Source organism: Oncorhynchus tshawytscha, linkage group LG15 (assembly GCF_018296145.1).
Source record: "Oncorhynchus tshawytscha isolate Ot180627B linkage group LG15, Otsh_v2.0, whole genome shotgun sequence".
NCBI classification, from domain to species: domain Eukaryota; kingdom Metazoa; phylum Chordata; class Actinopteri; order Salmoniformes; family Salmonidae; genus Oncorhynchus; species Oncorhynchus tshawytscha.
The window spans coordinates 19,558,864-19,575,451 of NC_056443.1; positions in this window are offsets into that span (position 1 = coordinate 19,558,864).

Below are 16,588 nucleotides of genomic sequence, written 5' to 3' on the forward strand. Positions count from 1 at the left end.
ATTCAACTATGTAAAGAAAAAGTATTTAATAAGAATATTTCATTCATTCAGATCTAGGATGTGTTATTTTAGTGTTCCCTTTATTTTTTTGAGCAGTGTATATCTCTTGACACAATGATGAAAATAATCATGGCCTCTAAAACTTCAAGCTGCATACTGGACCCTATTCCAACTAAACTACTGAAATAACTCCTTCCTGTGCTTGGCCCTCCTATGTTGAACATAATTAACAGCTCTCTATCCACCAGATGTGTACCAAACTCACTAAAAGTGGCAGTAATAAAGCCTCTCTTGAAAAAGCCAAACCTTGACGCAGAAAATATAAAAAACTATCGGCCTATATCGAATCTTCCATTCCTCTCAAAACATTTAGAAAAGGCTGTTGCGCAGCAACTCACTGCCTTCCTGAAGACCAACAATGTATACAAAATGCTTCAGTCTGGCTTTAGACCCCATCATAGCACTGAGACTGCACTTGTGAAGGTGGTAAATTACCTTTTAATGGCATCAGACCGAGGCTTTGCATTTGTCCTCGTGCTCCTAGACCTTAGTTTGATACCATCGATCACCACATTCTTCTGGAGAGATTGGAAACCCAAATTGGTCTACACGGACAAGTTCTGGCCTGGTTTAGATCTTATCTGTCGGAAAGATATCAGTTTATCTCTGTGAATGGTTTGTCCTCTGACAAATCAACTGTAAATTTCAGTGTTCCTCAAGGTTCCGTTTTAGGACCACTATTGTTTTCACTATATATTTTACCTCCTCGGGGATGTAATTCAAAAACATAATGTTAACTTTCACTGCTATGCGGATGACACACAGCTGTACATTTCAATGAAACATGGTGAAGCCCCAAAATTTCCCTCGCTAGAAGCCTGTGTTTCAGACATAAGGAAGTGGATGGCTGCAAACTTTCTACTTTTAACTTCTTGCGACTAGCAATCCCGGATCCGGGAGCGTAATCATAGCCTCAAACGAATTAGCATAACGCAGCGGACATAAATACCCCTAGAAACTTTTCCTATTCATGAAAATCGCAAATGAAATATATTCAAACACAAGCTTAGCCTTTTGTTAATCACACTGTCATCTCAGATTTTCAAAATATACATTACAGCCAACGCTAGACAAGCATTTGTGTAAGTTTATCAAGGCATAATGCTATGCTAGGCTCTGCTGGCAGCAGGCACATTTTCACGAAAATAAGAAAAGCAAAAAAATTCAATCATTTACCTTTGAAGAACTTCTACCACTACAACGCCAAACTTTTTTCCAAATTAGCTCCATAATATCGACAGAAACACGGCAAACGTTGTTTAGGATCAATCCTCAAGGTGTTTTTAACATATATATTTGATAATATATCCGTTGAGGCAATTGGTTTCTCATAAGAAGCGATTGGAAAAATGGCTACCTCCAGTATTTTATGCAAGATTTTCTGCGGGAGACACCATGTGACCACTTGCTAAATATGGTCCCTTACGGCTATTCTTCAACGGAAATGCGCAAAAAGACGTCACAATGCTGTAGACACCTTGGGGAATACGTAGAAAATGTAAGCTCATTCGTAGCTCATTCACAGCCATAAGGAGTCATTGGCATGAGGAGGTTTCAAAAAATGCGGCACTTCCTGGTTGGATTTTTATCTGGGTTTCGCCTGTAACATCAGTTCTGTTGCACTCACAGACAATATCTTTGCAGTGTTGGAAACGTCAGAGTGTTTTCTATCCAAAGCTGTCAATTATATGCATAGTCGAGCATCTTTTAGTGACAAAATATCTTGTTTAAAACGGGAACGTTTTTCATCCAAAAATTTAAATAGTGCCCCCTAACACCAAGAGGTTAAACTCGGTCAAAACAGAGATGCTTGTTTTAGGTCCCAAGAAACAGAGATCTTCTGTTGAATCTGACAATTAATCTTAATGGTTGTACAGTCGTCTCAAATAAAACTGTGAAGGACCTTGGCATTACTCTGGACCCTGATCTCTCTTTTGATGAACATATCAAGACTGTTTCAAGTACAGCTTTTTTCCATCTACGTAACATTGCAAAAAAAATCAGAAACTTTCTGTCCAAAAATGATGCAGAAAAATGTATCCATGCTTTTGTTCTTCTAGTTTAGACTACTGCAATGCTCTAAATAAACTTCAGTTCGTGCTAAATACGGCTGCTTGAATCCTGACTAGAACCAAAAAAATGGATCAGTACTCCAGTGCTAGCCTCCCTACACTGGCTTCCTGTCAAGGCAAGGGCTGATTTCAAGGTTTTACTGCTAACCTACAAAGCATTACATGGGCTTACTCCTACCTATCTCTCTGATTTGGTCCTGTCGTACATACCTACACGTACGCTACGGTCACAAGACGTAGGCCTCCTAATTGTCCCTAGAATTTCTAAGCAAACAGCTGGAGGCAGGGCTTTCTCCTATAGAGCTCCATTTTTATGGAATGGTCTGCCTAGCCATGTGAGAGACACAAACTCTGTCTCAACCTTTAAGTCTTTACTGAAGACTCATCTCTTCAGTGGGTCATATGATTGAGTATAGTCTGGCCCAGGAGTGTGAAGGTGAACGGAAAGGCTCTGGAGCAACGAACCGCCCTTGCTGTCTCTGCCTGCCCGGTTCCCCTCTTTTAACTGGGATTCTCTGCCTCTAACCCTATTACAGGGGCTGAGTCACTGGCTTACTGGTGCTCTTACATGCCGTCCGTAGGAGGGGTGCGTCACTTCAATGGGTTGAGTCACTGATGTGATCTTCCTGTCTGGGTTGGCCACCCCCCCTTGGGTTGTGCCGTAGCGGAGATATTTGTGGGCTATACTCGGCCTTGTTTCAGGATGGTAAGTTGGTGGTTGAAGAGATCCCTCTTGTGGTGTGGGGGATGTGCTTTGGCAAAGTGGGTGGGGTTATATTCTTCCTGTTTGGCCCTGTCCGGGGGTATCATCGGATGGGGCCACAGTGTCTCCTGACCCCTCCTGTCTCAGCCTCCAGTATCTATGCTGCAATAGTCTGTGTCGGGGGGCTAGGGTCAGTTTGTTATATCAGGAGTACTTCTCCTGTCTTATCCGGTGTCATGTGTGAATTTAAGTATGCACTCTCTAATTCTTTCTTTCTCTCTCTCGGAGGACCTGAGCCCTAGGACCATGCCTCAGGACTACCTGGCATGATGACTCCTTGCTGTCCCCAGTCCACCTGGCTGTGCTGCTGCTCCAGTTTCAACTATTCTGCCTGTTATTATTATTTGACCATGCTGGTCATTTATGAACATTTGAACATCTTGGCCATGTTCTGTTATAATCTCCACCCGGCACAGCCAGAAGAGGACTGGCCACAACCTCATAGCCTGGTCGCTCTCTAGGTTTCTTCCTAGGTTTTGGCCTTTCTAGGGAGTTTTTCCTAGCCAACGTGCTTCAACACTTTCATTGCTTGCTGTTTGGGGTTTTAGGCTGGGTTTCTGTACAGCACTTTGAGATATCAGCTGATGTACGAAGGGCTATATAAATACATTTGATTTGCCTGCCTGCTGTTCTGTACCATTGTCACACCCCCCTGGATTATTGACCTCTGCCTGCCCTGACCTCGGACTGCCTGCCGTTCGGTACCTTATGGACTGATCTGGATTACTGACTTCTAGCTGCCCCTGACCTGTCATTTTGCCTGCCCCCTATTCTAGTTATAAACTTTTGTTACTGTCTGCATCTGGGTCTTCTCCTGAAATGTGATAATTGTAGGTGTACCCAGCAATTCAAGAAGGAACCTTTTATCATTCACTGAATATTCTTCAAAATTCACCTGAGCTCTGTAGACTGGTCTTCTCTGGCTGTCTGACACTGCTGGGACCCCTGTCACCATCTGATCCTGCTAAGACATGATGAGCATAGTGCTGTACATAGTACTGACTGCACTAGAGGGCTGCATTCCCACGGGATGCTTGCAGGACCTATGGGTCCCAACAGATCATTGCGGTGCAATCAGCATTTTTCATGCTTCCGGCGGGAGCTCAGACGATTTTTGGATGTAAATATTTTTGTTGTCCTACAGATTATTATTTGAGGTACTTTTTACCACTTTTTCGTGATATCCAATTGGTAGTTTTACAGTCTTGTACCATCGCTGCAACTCCAGTACGTACTCGAGAGGCAAAGGTCTAGAGCCATGTGTCCTCCGAAACACAGCCACACTGCTTCTTGACACACTGCCCCCTTAACCCAGAAGCCAACCACACCAATGTGTCTGAGGAAAGTCAGTATGCCTGCGCCCGACCCCCACAAGTAGTCGCTAGAGGGCAATGGGACCGGGACCTCCCAGCCAGCCAAACCCTCCACTAACCTGGTCGACGCTGGGCCAATTGTGCACCGCCTCATGGGTCTCCCAGTCAGCTGTGATACAGCCCGGGAACGAACCCTGATCTGTGGTGATTCCTGAAAGCAATGCAGTGTCTTGGACCGCTGCGCCACTCGGGAGGCCCGCACAGATTATTCTGAAACGGTCCTCTTTCTGCTTTGTATGCGTTAGCCTACCTATTGTCTTTAAAGCACATATTTTTTTGCATTATTCACCCACTCAGAACCTCTCCTAGTTGGGCGTGACAGTTCAAGTGCTCCTAGTATGTGAGGTTACATTGAAATAAATTAGGCTGCCTACATGGGCAGAGAATCATGTGGAAGTTAACTTGAATATGAAATTAACTTAAATATGATTAGACTGTAGTTTACTAGAGTGTTTGTAAATAAATATTGATAATGAAAAGAAGTGGAGGGCGGACAACCAAAGTGGGGGGAAAAATGTAATCATCATTGAAAAGGAAAAGACACAACACACACAGGTTAGGCTACTATGGTGAGCGAGCATTGCGCCTTTTCATTTTCAGTAAGTATGGATTAGCCATTAATTTGTTTCTGCCTGCAAATCGTCCTCCTAAATGGTAGGCTATATCCTATAGGTCGATGCAAAACGTAAGAGGTGTCGCTGTCAACATTCTTGCTTCATCCAGTTCAGTAGCCATACCAGGCCAAATTGAGCAATCAGGGGAGAAGAGCCTTGGTTTGGGAGGTGACCAAGAACACGATGGTCACCCTGACCGAGCTCCAGAGTTCGTCTGTGGAGATGGGAGAACCTGCCGGAAGGACAACCCTCTCCGCAGCACTCCACCAATCAGGCCTTTATGGTAGAGTGGCCAGACGGAAGCAAGTCCTCCATAAAAGGCACATGACAGCCCGCTTGGAGTTTGCCAAAATGTACCTAAAGGACTCTCAGACCACGAGAAACAAGATTCTCTGGTCTGATGAAATGAAGATTGACCTGAATGCCAAGGGTCATGTCTAGAGAAAACCTGGCCCCATCCCAACGGTGAAGCATGCTTGTGGCAGCATCATGCTGTGGGGATGTTTTTCAACGGCAGGGATTGGGAGACTAGTCAGGATCGAGGGAAAGATGAATGGAGCAAAGTACAGAGAGATACTTGATGAAAACCTGCTCCAAAGCACTCAGGACCTCAGACTGGGGCGAAGGTTCACCTTCCAGCAGGACAACGACCCTAAGCACACAGCCAAAACAACCCAGGAGTGGCTTCGGGGACAAGTTTCTGAATGTCCTTTAGTGGCCCAGCCAGAGCCCAGACTTGAAAATACCTGAAAATAGCTGTGGAGCATCGTTCCCCATCCAACCAGACAGAGCTTGAGAGGATATAAAACTTTTTTTTTAAATGTAACCTTTATTTAACTAGTCAAGTCGTATATGAACAAATTCTTATTTATAATGACAGCCTACTCTGGCCAATTGTGCACAGTCCTATGGAACTCCCAATCACAGATGGATGTGATTACTTAAAAATCCTACAATGTGATTTTCTGGATTTTTGTTTTGGATTCCGTCTCTCACAGTTGAAGTGTACCTATGATAAAAATGACAGACCTCTACATGCTTTGTAAGTAGGAAAACCTGCAAAATCGGCAGTGTATCAAATGCTTGTTCTCCCCACTGTTTGTTCAGTTTGGGTTGAAAGGGAGAGTTGAAAAGACGTATTTTTTGTGTCGTTGAAAAGACACCTATAAAAATACGTCCATCTAGTTGAAAAGATGTATTTTTCAGGTCGTTGTTTTATTGACTTGCAAAGAACATAATGTCAATGTAACCTATACACATGGACGCAATGACCCCCCAAAAAATCTGTATTTTTTTTTTTTTATTAGCAATCACGCTACTCATTACATTACTCCAGTATTTGCATGGAACATTCAGTCAAATAATGCTATCTAGTACAGAGATAACAGACAAAATATATTTAAGTTCAAATGAATAGAATGTATTATAGTCATTGAATAATCATCCATCAAAATGACAGATATTGTTTTGCTGTGTTAGCAACGGCCCTGTGTGGTGGTGACGTGGAAACCACCACCCACGGCTCAACCAGGAGCATGCTTGAGGTGGTCTGCCCCGCATCTCGAACATAATGGTCAGAGGTCTTGCTGTTCCATTTCTTGACTGCAGCTGTAACACCAAAATTAACACAGTAAGTTATAGAAAAGACTAATGGATATGGAGCATCTTACAGGTTCCCCACGGCACTTAAATCAGCATTCACACTTTTTTTGTGTCGCGTAGTAATAATGATAATGTATTACACTAATTCTGAATCAATTAGAAGTGGATAAATGTGTTTGCTTTTCCGTGTCTATCAAAGACAAAAAGCAGTTTACAAGATACGTTTGGTTAAAGTTGTTCTTCTCGGGCTGACCATTGATTATGGCCGGGCTCAAACTTGCAAAGTGTTGAAAAGACGAGGGCCTGTTTGAATGGCGCAAGCTGTATCTTTCACTCCTCCCTAATAGACTTTTATAATCACATTCATTGGTAAACTCTGAACACTGCAGCCTAATATATTTGTCAGTACGCAGAGATCGCAAGTAAAAAATGATACTTGAAATGGGGGAATGTTGGGCCGACTGGTTGCGCAAGGAGACAACGGCAATGTCAAACGTTGTAACGGTTTTCATGTGGTGAAGGAGAGTCGGACCAAAATGCAGCGTGTAGATTGCGATCCATGTTTAATGAACAAACGTAACACGAATCTAAATACAAACACTACAAAACAATAAACGTAACGAAAACCGAAACAGCCTATACTAGTGTAAACTAACACAGAGACAGGAACAAGGACACTAAGGACAATCACCCACGAAAAACTCAAAGAATATGGCTGCCTAAATATGGTTCCCAATCAGAGACAACGATAAACACCTGCCTCTGATTGAGAACCACTTCAGACAGCCATAGACTTAACTAGAACACCCCACTAGCTACAATCCCAATACATACACACCACATACAAAAACCCATGCCACACCCTGGCCTGACCAAATACATGAAGATAAACACAAAATACTTTGACCAGGGCGTGACAAACGTATGGAAGATATTTGGCTCGAGCTCATTTGTCTGTGTGTGCTCTTTAGTTACTACATAATTGCTCTCACCTTGTCTGGTAGAGTAACAGGATGGATGTGGGGAATGTCTGTGCTCTCTGCTCTGGAGGTGGGACTGGCTAGTAGAAGCACTGGATGATTGTGCAACATTCAAAACCAATGAATCAACCTATCTTCACGACTTGACCGGTTAGCTGATTAAGATTATCTGGACTTGTATGGCAAGCTGAACTCTTGACCCACCGTGTGTGAAGTGAGATGCGGAAGGACAGCATCTGGAACGGCCAGCTGAATCCCTGGATTGTGCAAATCTCTCCAACTCTGCTCTCTTCAAACTACATCTAGCATATTGGCTGATATAGCCCAGTAATACAATGTAAGGATCATGTTAGAATCTCTGGTAATTTAACCTATTTTTGCACGTTTGGTATTACCAATAGGGCAAAAAATTTGCTGAGACCATGGCTGGCAAGTGAGCAGCGTCACATACGCCTCAAATAACATTACAAGACTGGGGTTGGAATTCAGACCAGCTCTTGCCATACATCTTGCGGTAGTGGGTGGGAGTCAGACAGAAAGCCAATCAGTTTCCACATAATTTCAACCAAGAAAATCGTTGTGACGACATTGAATATAACGTGGAAAACGGATTGGATTTGCAAAGTCATCAACGGATTCCCCCCGGTACTGCTGCTCATTCTGTTCACCAGCTCCGGAGGTCTAAGTCACCGGTCTTCTAGGAGTCACTGAACTGGATTCATTACCACCAACCCCAGACTATCTTGTCTCATTACGCACACCTGGTTCCCATTCCCCCTGATTAGTATGTGTATATATATATGTGCCCTCATTTCCCCATTGTCCTGGTTGATTATTGTTCCCTGTTTGTCTTGTGGGTACTTGTTATCGGCTTTCGTGTTAGTGTGCACTTGTTATTATGGGTCTCGTCCCGTGTATTTATTAGAGGTTTACATGCTCATGCTTTGTTTGGGTAACAGAATGGTCCTGAATAATTTTGCACGCCCAATTTTTTAGTTTTTGATTTGTTAAAAACATTTGAAATATCCAATAAATGTCGTTCCACTTCATGATTGTGTCCCACTTGTTGTTGATTCTTCACAAAAAAATACAGTTTTATATCTTTATGTTTGAAGCCTGAAATGTGGCAAAAGGTCGCCAAGTTCAAGGGGGCCGAATACTTTCGCAAGGCACTGTATATACGTGTTTGTTTTGGGCTTCGTCCCCAACATGTTCATGACATACTCTATTTTGGATGGAGGAAAAAATATATATATTTCGTATTACTGCACCTGTCTCCTGTCATTATACAACGTTAGGGCATTATTTTGTCTTTTTTTCACCCAACTTTTAACCTAAATCCAATGACATGGTGACATTTTGTTGATTTCACATATCATTTACGTTAGTTGACAGCTCAACCAAATGTTAATCAAAACTAGATGTTAAACTGACATTTGTGGGCTGTGTCTAAACAGTTAATTAGACATTAACATGGTGAGGGGGTGTAGCTCCCTTTTTTAGGTGTGAGAGTGAAACTGACTGCGGAAGGAAGCTAAAAACCACACCGCACACTTCCTGTTTATTGAGTTGTACGATGAACACCTGTTCAGAAGTTATCTGGTTTGAATATACTGTTTTCCATGGCTAGAAGAATCAACTTTAGGCCTAAAGGAGACACCACTTTTTTTATATAATAACTGTTCAAAACTTTGAAGGTTTAAAAGATATTCATTCTGTTGACAATTTCCATTTGTCCATTTGACAAAATTATCGTAATTTAATGGCGCAATATAACTTTTCACGAAAACAACGACTTGACTGACTTTTGATATTGCCCTAAAGAAGTTAAGAATATTTTGTGAAGGTTTATGGTACATGTATGGCTATTATTAAACTTAGCTACTGCAGGGCTGTGAAGGCAGTGCACACCAGCTCTCCAACTGACTGACTGTTGAACTTAAGGTGAGGAAGAATGCTTTAGGCCTACCAGAGTTAGTCCTTTAATCTAATAATATAATGCTTATCGAAATTAACAAATTAGCCTCCTGTACGCCTATACCTTTTATTGTAGTAGTAGCAGCCATTTGACAATTATCTTTCTCTAGGGCTACACCGTAAAACATTTCCTGTACAATTTACAGTAACTTTCAGCAATTGGCCAGTAGTTACTGTAATCCATTTTACAGTAACATACATTTTAATGTAATCTAATCTACAATAGTCAGTTACTGTAATCTATTTTACAGTAACAATTACAGCATATTACTGTAATTACCTAGTGACATATTACCCGGTGTTCTTTGCAAGTTTTCATTTTCACATTTGTTTGAAAAAAAGAAGATATATCAGTAATAGAAAGTACATTTCTGTAACCTTTATAGAAAATGTTGTAGTTAAAGATACACTGGTCTTCAAAATTACTGTAATTACAACAAGATACCTTATGGTATACATTACATGGCCAAAAGTATTTTGGACCCTTTCAAATTAGTGGATTTGGCTATTTCAGCTGACAGGTGTATAGAATCGACCACACCACCATGCAATCTCCATAGCGAACATTGACAGTAGAATGGCCTTACTGAAGCACTCAATGGCTGATGCCACCTATTTTTGTTCATTTAAAAAAAAGTTTATCCAATTATTTTTTTTAGGAGGTAGATCAGCTTTAATATTGCAGATAGATTGTGGCTTCCATCAATGTAATTGTCTACATCATTTCCAACCCCTCATATATTTAAAAAATATTTATTTTCCCCTAACCCTACCACCTCTTCCCTAATTGGAGTAAACTAATGGACAACAACTCTGAGGCTTGTAGTTCCAGCTTATACATACTATATGTATTTTACAGACACAGTATATTTTACAATGGTTATCTTTAGTTTGTTTCTAGTCCCATCCTTCAGCTCCACTCAACCCCTCCCATCTATCTCTGAACACCATCCAGTTTTGCTTTTGCTTTGCCATATGTTTTTCAACTGAAATTCGTTGTGGTGTAAACTGGGCATAAGCAGATAACGTCGAAGCAGTGTGCTGATCCATGTATCACTTTATCAGAAGTTCGTCATCAATGACATCCGAAGCTTCATTTGATCACGTGCTTTTTCAAACCGTGTGTTGCAAAATTTGAGATCCCACTGATTTTGCCGTGGTTATGGTGCTTTCATCAATTCCAAACTGCTTTCAAACACCAACCTCTACTGGACACTGTACATTAAATCAAATTTTATTTGTCACATACACATGGTTAGCAGATGTTAATGCGAGTGTAGCGAAATGCTTGTGCTTCTAGTTCCGACAATGCAGTAATAACCAACGAGTAATCTAACCTAACAATTCCACAACAACTGCCTTATACACACAAGTGTAAAGGGATAAAGAATATGTACATAAAGATATAAGTGATGGTACAGAACGGCATAGGCAAGATGCAGTAGATGGTATCGGGTACAGTATATACATATGAGATGAGTAATGTAGGGTATGTAAACATAAAAGTGGCATTGTTAAAAGTGGCTAGTGATACATTACATCAAGATGGCAAGATGCAGTAGATGGTCTAGATTACAGTATATACATTTGAGATGAGTAATGTAGGGTATGTAAACATTATATTAAGTGGCATTGTTTAAAGTGGCTAGTGATCTAGTCATTTTTTACATCAATTTTCCATTATTAAAGGGGTTGGAGTTGAGTCCGTATGTTGGCAGCAACCACTCAATGTTAGTGGTGGCTGTTTAACAGTCTGATGGCCTTGAGATAGAAGCTGTTTTTCAGTCTCTCGGTTCCCTGCTTTGATGCACCTGTACTGGCCTCGCCTTCTGGATGATAGCGGGGTGAACAGATATAGTTACAAATATAGTTAGGATTTTATACAAACGTTTCACCTGACCGGTAGCTTATTAGGTAGAGTATGGAACATTCAGGGACATGAGGTTGAGTCCCGTTGAAGGCACACTATTTTAAAATGTGTTTTGTGTCTTAAGCATCCTAAATTAATGCCATAGATTCCATTTTTGAATAGTCAACTTAAAGACAAAAAATGGAAGCATGAAGTAAGATGCATACCTGGTATTTCAACTGTTTATAGGCTACTAAAGCCAATGACTTACCGCTGCACCCTAGAGTTTTGATATAAAGTATATCTGATTATGTACTGCTGGCAAGAAGATATCACTGATAATGAAGCTGTGAGTAATTAACCGTTTTTCGGCACAATTTGGTGAAAGCGCTGAAGCCTTCAGGAAGCCTCAGTTTCCCATCACTACAATACACGACTTTGAATTGTATTACAAAAACTTTTCAGCAATTGCTAATAGTGAATATGTAATTATATATTACAGCATAAAAACTGATATTTGGTGTTTTACATCACTTGATTTAAGGCCTTAAAGGCTTCTAAACTGACAGTGACTACAGGGAAAAACCGATGAAAAGGACATGTCTAGCCATTCAACCATTTAAAGGTTTTAGACTTGATGCTGCTACTGATCTGTCCCCTGTATAAATTAAATTGTTAGGGAACTACTACCACATATCAGTTAAATTCTGTAATGGTTCTCTAACCACAGACGCTGGGAGACGGGAAGCAAGTACAGGGCGAGGATTTAATAGTAAATGGACATGAAACTAAACAAGAACAGCATGTGGACAAGCGAAACAGGAATGAAACAGTGACAGATATAGGGGAGGCAATCAATGACGTGATCGAGTCCAGGTGAATCTGGGTGCGCGTAACGATGGTGACGGGTGTGCGTAATGATGAGCAGTCTGGTGACCTCGAGTGTGTGAGAAATGTAGCCTATTACAAGACACACCTCATATGTTGTTTTTTTCTTTCTGGGGGATAGATCCGCTGTAATATTGCAGATAGATTGTAGGTTCATTTTAATTGTTTGCATCATTTATAATCCCCTTTATTTGAATTTTTTTTTCTATACCTGACCATCCCTACCGTGATTGAAGTAAACTAATGGACAACAATTGCTATTGCTACTTACAACTATTTTCGCTCACATCTACTGTACCTGTAGTTAAATAACTATTCATATATTCCTAATTTCCTTTTTCTTCAAGTGCTAAATTTTCACCCACAGCTGCCGATCCACCATTCATTGCTATCTTAACTCCTGCCCTCCAGTGTCACAGATTAACCTTAATCTTTCCCAGTTTAACGCTATTTTGTTATTTCCTTTTGCAATACATTTCGACATATGTTAATGAGTCAGAAACAACAATACCATTCACCCACTAGTGTTCTAAAGGTTTTTGGTGCTCCTCTAAGATGTCGCCTCACTGGATGGCCACCGTTTTGCAAGCTCCAACCCAACTTAGCATTTTTGTGATTCTTTTTTAGTTTATTTTTACTTTCTTTTCATGAAACTTTTGAACATCAGATCGGCAGTTACTTACCTCAATTCCGGCTTCAACTTTGACTTTGACTTTGACTCCCAACTCATCTGCCCTGGGCTCTTTCTGTAATTTCGACCCAATTTTCAGGCTACCCAAGAGGAAACGCCAATGTTACACAGGCAAGAGAGGGTGGATACTGGCAAGATTAAGGTGAAGGGAGAACCGGAAACCTCTTCCCTACATTCTACTGGCCAATCACTTGATAATAAGATGGAGGACCACCGATCGCGGATTTGCTACCAATGGGACTCTCAAAACTGCAATATTCTCTGCTTTTCTAAAACATGGCTCTCGGACAAGACCCCTCATGGCTATCCAAGTCAATGGATTCTCCGTACATGGTGTAGACAGGACAGTAGAGTCAGGAAATTGACTTGAGCGCGGTGGAAGTGTTGACCCATTGTTCACCCATCTTGGAATACCTGATGGTCAAATGCTGACCATTCTACCTCCCGAGGGAGTTTTCATCTGTTATCGTGACTGTTTTATACATTCTACCTCAGGACAAGAAAAAGAACAAGCTGGCACTTAACGAACTGTACGAGGCTATAACCAAGCAGCAAAAACATACATCCAGAGGCTGCTTTTCTGGTTGCTGTCGATTTCAACTCCGCGTCATTAAGACACGTGATGCCCAATTTCCATCAACACAACTCGCCACTAGGGACAGAACAGCTGGCAGGAATAGTCACAGTCATTTTCAACCTCTCCTTGTCCCAGTCTGTAATCCCTGCGTGTTTTAAGATGACCACCATCATTCCTGTCCCCAAGAACTCTAAGGCTTCAAGCCACAATGATTACTGCCCTGTAGCACGCACATTTATAATCATGAAGGGCTTTGAGAGGCTGGTTATGGCAGACATCAGTTCCATCATCCAAGACACCATAGAGCCACTCCAATATGCATACTGCCCCAACAGTTCCATAGACGAAGCAATCTCAATTGCACTCCACACTGCCCTCACCCACCTAGATAAAAAATAATATCTATGTGAGAATGCCGTTCTCACATAGGTATTTACTGTGCATTCTACAGTGTTTTACTGTAGAACTTACAGAAAAGTATTTCAGTGTGCTGTAAGACACATTTACGGTATTCTACTGTTTTTTTACTACTGTTGAAATTACAGTAAAGTCTTCCATTGTAGGCCAAAGCTTCTCTTCCTTTATATATTCTTTTTAAATATCAGTCATACAGTGGATGCCTACTGTAGGCCTATATGCATGCAATGCCCTGATTCATTTACCACAGTTGAACCGTGAGGTGGACAATTTTTTGTTTTACGAAATGTAAAAACAATAGGCTATAAAGTTTTCAATATGCTACGCATCGAAGAAAAAAAACTAATTTGTTATGGGCAGTTTTCTAAGGACGCATAACGTTGGATTCTTCCTTCATGTGGTTTTCGGCAGACTAGACGCTTTGTTGCGTATTGCTGCTTTTCACTGTTCAGAAACTGCATTGCACATTTGTTTATACATACATACATACATACATACATACATACATACATACATACATACATACATACATACATACATACATACATACATACATACATACATACATACATACATACATACATACATACATACATACATACATACATACATACATACATACATACATACATACATACATTCAGTCTCTGCTGCTGCTGCTACCAATTCAATCTTCTGGGATTTCCTTACCATCTGCGTGGTACAATTAATGACAATAGCAATAAACGCCAATAAGCCAACCTTATTAAATGTTCGGGTCACTCTGTACTGGCCTACTACTCACAAGGATCCTTTCAGTCTCCCTCACCTTTTGCCTACCATCCTCTACTTTCCTCACTCCCTCAGCATATGACAGTTTCTGCATTGCTCTCAACCTGGAAACTTCCACCTGTCTCACTCGCACAGGACGTTTCTGATCCCAAACAACATGGCCACCCCCACGATTGAAACACTCTACTTTTTCCACCGAAAGGTCACACTCCTTTGTCGCATGCCCTCCTGCACACTTCTCACGCCTTGGAATCCCCCTCCTGCATACTGTTGTAACATGACCATAAACCTGAAACACCGTAGTGTGTGTTCAGAACAACAACTTATACACCCTAGCATGACTTTATCGGCAAACAATCTGCATCAAACTCCGAAGGACAGACGGGGTCTTCTCAGTTTTGCGCTCGACGCCAGGTCTGCATTTAAAATAAATAAATGAGGGGCAACAGGATGATTTTGCGGAACATTTGCGGGACAGTGTAGCCTACATGAAAAACAATGTCTGCATAATGGCACGGCAGTTGAGTTTTGGCCGCATGCTAATTTTCTGGGGGGGGGGGCCTATTCAACTAACCATCCTAAAATGATGTGGTGTTTTTGGGGTAACAGTAACATTATACGATCTCATTATGTGACCCCCACCCTGATTTGGTCCAATGTAACAACATTTCAATTTCTTTTTTTTTCATTGGATAAAAGTAGAGACTCAGAGCTAGAAAATGGTATATCATGCACTGCAGTTGAGGAACAATCCGAAAGTAACTGCTTTGAAAGTTGATCAACTTGTAACCCCACTTTTGAAAAAATGGCCTTGGTACACCTACTGGAGAGCTCTTCTTTGTCTACACCCATTCAGCATCGTTCACACCCGCTTAAGCCTTAGCCCCGCCGATGACTTTAATGATTCACCTGTGAGGCCATGTGCTAAACAGAGTGAGTAAGGTAGTGTAGTAAACAACCAAAGATTTCAAGACTAAAAGTGGTGAAGTTAGTAACCAAAAAGTAGTTGTAAAAATACACTTCATCTAGTCCTTGGCCTATATCCTAAACTGACTTTGGTGCAGGTCATGTTGTCCTTCACATTACTGTCTTTAGTGAACACACACTATATCGAATCAAATCAATGTTTATTTGTCACATGCACATGATACAGAAGGTGTAAATGGTACAATGGAATGGTTACTTGCATAGGGAAGTCTTTTGTTTAGACTTCTAGCTAGCTAGAAGGGGGGGAAATTTAAAGTATGCTAATATCTTGTTCAACATATTTTTGGGGTGGTTTGACACTATTCAGAAAATAATGAAATTAGATGGGGAGACAGGCAAATGTGAGAACAGTGGGAATGTCAGAGGGAATACTCCGCACAAGAAAAACTAATGTTGATGGCAGAGGATAACCAAATCATAGATTACAGTTTCCTTGTCCATAGACTGCTTTCAAACATTTTGTAATCTCTTTAAAATAGGGCTGAAATGTCACATTTACATAAGTATTCAGACCCTTTACTCAGTACTTTGTTGAAGCATCTTTGGAAGTGATTACAGCCTCGAGTCTTCTTGGGTATGACGCTACAAGCTTGGAACACCTGTATTTGGGGAGTTTCTCCCATTCTTCTCTGCAGATCCTCTCAAGCTGTCAGGTTGGATGGGGAGTGTCACTGCAACTATTTTCAGGTCTCTCCAGAGATGTTCATTCGGGCTCTGGCTGGGCCACTTCAGGCCAGAGTTCAATCTTAGTTTCATCAGACCAGAGAATCTTGTTTCTCATGGTCAGAGTCCTTCAGGTGCCTTTTGGCAAACTCCAAGAGGGCTGTCATGTGCCTTTTTACTGCGGAGTAGCTTCCGTTTGGCCATTCTACCATAAATGCCTGATTGGTTGAGTGCTACAGAGATGGTAATCCTTCTGGAAGGTTCTCCCATCTCCACAGAGGAACTCTGGAGCTCTGTCAGAGTG